This window comes from Trachymyrmex septentrionalis, unplaced genomic scaffold (genome assembly GCF_001594115.1).
Source record: "Trachymyrmex septentrionalis isolate Tsep2-gDNA-1 unplaced genomic scaffold, Tsep1.0 scaffold17, whole genome shotgun sequence".
Taxonomy (NCBI): domain Eukaryota; kingdom Metazoa; phylum Arthropoda; class Insecta; order Hymenoptera; family Formicidae; genus Trachymyrmex; species Trachymyrmex septentrionalis.
Window position 1 is genome coordinate 1,394,786 of NW_017304864.1, and position 3,526 is coordinate 1,398,311.

Below are 3,526 nucleotides of genomic sequence, written 5' to 3' on the forward strand. Positions count from 1 at the left end.
ACTATTTTGCCAACATACACGTTATGTACAGACTGATCTCAGATGATGTCGATGGAATTAAATAATTTTAATGGATAATGTCTTTAAATTTGATGTACCTACATTACAATGTACACTGCAGAGTCTGAAGGGGTTAAGAGAAATAATCCTATTTTCGGTCAAAGCCAATCTTAATGCTTAAATATTTCAATGTAAATTTATATGCATATCCCGTTCTACAAACCGTGTGTTGAATAATGGAAAATTAATAAATTGGATATTTTCTAAAATTCTCTTTAATTTGTCTCGAAGTAAAGAAAATTCTATGAATTATGTAAATTTGGTGTTTTCATACTTGGAATTGAGGATTATATTTGGTTCGGGAGTTCTCAAGAAGATAATATCGTCTTTGTTGCAAAAAGAGATAATAGGGAGAAGAGAAAGTTTTAACGAAAGAAATATGGCCAAGAAGCATTACTTTTATTAGTCTTAAATTTATTCACATTTTATTGGATTACTTAATACAGTACGACTTCCATCTTTCTGTGACATTGAAATTTTTCCGTAATCGCGCGTTGATATCAAAAGCTATAGAAGTGATTGTTATAACGACAGCACTCTCACCGAATATTTTAATTGGTGATTAAGAGGAGTTTGAGTCGCACGCGTGTCTCGTTACCACGTGTAACACTTTTTCTCCTCGTTTTTGGTCGACAGGCTCTGATAAAAAATTGCCTGAGGATGTACCAAATTAAGCGTTGAACATTTTTTTCAATATTTCATGAAGTACACTTCAACCGAATATAATCTTGACCGAACATTTTCTCGAACCATACTTAATTTTATCACCTAATTGATTGTATTTCAACAACTTACGACATTAATATTTATGAACTAAGAGAGAATGCTGTTCGGCTCGTTTAATTAAGAATTTCGATAATTTCTAAATATTTTATTGAAATACCGTTATTACATTTATTTTTTTAGATATTTCTAAAAAAAATTTGTAATGTATTTTTTGTAAAATATATAAAAAGTAATAAATAATAAATTAAAATATATCTTAATTATAATAATTTTAACTGTATTGAAAATTTTGTTTTTAGAGACACACACACCTCTTATAAAAATTTTCTAAACTTGCCATTGGAGTATTATAAATAACGTTAAGATGTTAAGTAATGTTATACGCTTTCATACTCGCGTCAATCATTGAGCACGCAATAATATACTCCGTATGCTAAACTTGCGTAAGGATTTCACTAAATGATGCCTGAAATATCAAAATCTCGGCTATATGTGTGTACATCCGAAAGGTTATATGTACACGCGTATAAACGGATAATACTTCAGCATACGACGACGGTCACTGATGCAATCGTCCGAGCATTATCTTGTCTCTCGACGAGAACGTAGATACAGGAACGTATAGAATGATCAAATATAATTGCATCACTATCAGCCATTTTACGCTCTTACAGCACGCGCGCATGTATATATACATATATATATATATATATATATATATATATATATAATCGATAAGAATTACAATCGCGTAGATGTTTTTCATAATCTTTTTGAACAATATAATTAAATTGGCATTAACTGCTTTTTTTCCAATCAGTCAATCAGGAAGCTTAAATCCTCATTGCAAGCAATCTGCGTTCTCGCAATCGAGATTTACAAAGCGATCTACGGGTTCCAAGACGTTCCAGCTGTATGAATCTGCAAGGCTAATTTTAAACTTTTTTTTCTGTTTATATAAAACGAGTTATTTTAAAGAAGTAGCATACAATGATATATTGGAAAGTTATAAAGACTATTTTACGTTTAATTTGCTTTGTGACCGCGGGTTTGTGATTTCGCTTTATTAATCAAGTATTCGCCTGTCGATTTCCGGCGTCGCGTTTCTCGCACGAACAAGCCCACCCCAATGGGTTCACGAAATGAACAATGGCGCACGAAGTTATTGATCATTAGTCGAAATGTCAGCGATAAACGCAGGCACTTCGGCACCAGGTACTTAGTTTCTTCTGCATCGATGTAAACGGATAATTTGTATTGCAGTTAAACGAATGTCGTTCGCACACTGGAAGAGAAAAGTTTATAGATTGTTCGAAAAATCTCGGTTTTAATTTTAACGACGTTAGCAATTTGGATATGTTAATTTGGTTTAGATTTAACAGTTTTAAGATTATTTAGACATCTAGATATTTATAATATTTAGATATTTTTTTTAAATGTAGCTACATATAATTTTTAAAATATTCACATTGATAGTAAAAGGCATAGAAGTAATAATTACAAAGGTAACAACCATACTAGTTTTACATATAGAGTTAATGATAGGCAAAAATATTAGACATCTTATTACAACTATTACTTAAAATTTTAATTAAAAAATTGATCTGTAGCATTTGCCGTTAATGATGTAAATTATTCTTTGTTTCCAGCTTATGTATATATAATGTCAGTAATTAATAGAGAACAATGTAGGTAAAAAAATGTTAACTTAGTTATCGATTACTGTATAATAGTTTTTTCAATGTACATTAAAACTACATTCTAAAACGATCTTTTCGAGGAATTTTGCTTGATATAATATATATTATATATACTACATATTTCGAGCAAAACTTTCCTCGGAGAGGACATTTTGGAATGTAGCCTAATTCTACATAAAACTTGCATAGTTGGCATTTACATATATAATTGCTATCACTATGTTTTTTTAATAAGTATATAAATTATTTAAAAAATTATTTATATAATAAATGTTACAATTATAGCCAATATCGATCTGGACAAGAGTCAAATAGTCTGTGTTTATTCACTAAATGTGTACGATACGAGAGTGGGCGATGGGGGGTTTCATGTTCCGTTTTATCCATTCGAAACCGATCGGTTATGCACGACTTCTTGTACATACGTTTGCCTTGTCCATTCACGCAGTCGGCTTCATATGGTCGCACACTGCGCTCATCCTCTCCTCGCTCTTCATTCTGCCAATTTCTATCTTTCTCCCTTTCTCGCGAATATCTTTTGCAGCTGACTTCCATTCAAGCGCGCATTCCTGGGGACAGAGGAGCTGGTAGGCGCATCCGCATGCAACCTTTCCTTTTCGACGCGGCCTTAGGAACAGCCGGCGTGAAGACGTGCCTCTGTATTGCGACAACTATCCAACATCGTACTTATAAGGCCGCTGCTTAGCAATGCGCGTCTCTAGCAGATGATATTTCGACTCGTGTCGAGTCTCTCGTGCGATGCATCTCTTCTTCGTTCGAGCGGATCCTTCACCCTTTGTCCACCGCTATCTAGGTCTGTTGACGCAGATGGCAGTTTCATTTGTTTCTACAACTTGTTTTCTATGTAATACATAATATTATAATATATACTCGACCGACCCCGCAAGTCAGTGAAATTAGATGCTAAATAAATGTTTACCGTATCTATAAAATATCATGAAGATTTATCAAATTGTTTTTTTTAAATTGCTCTTTTAATCGACTGCTTAAATATCTTTTCAAAGTTGATGCCAAAGTTG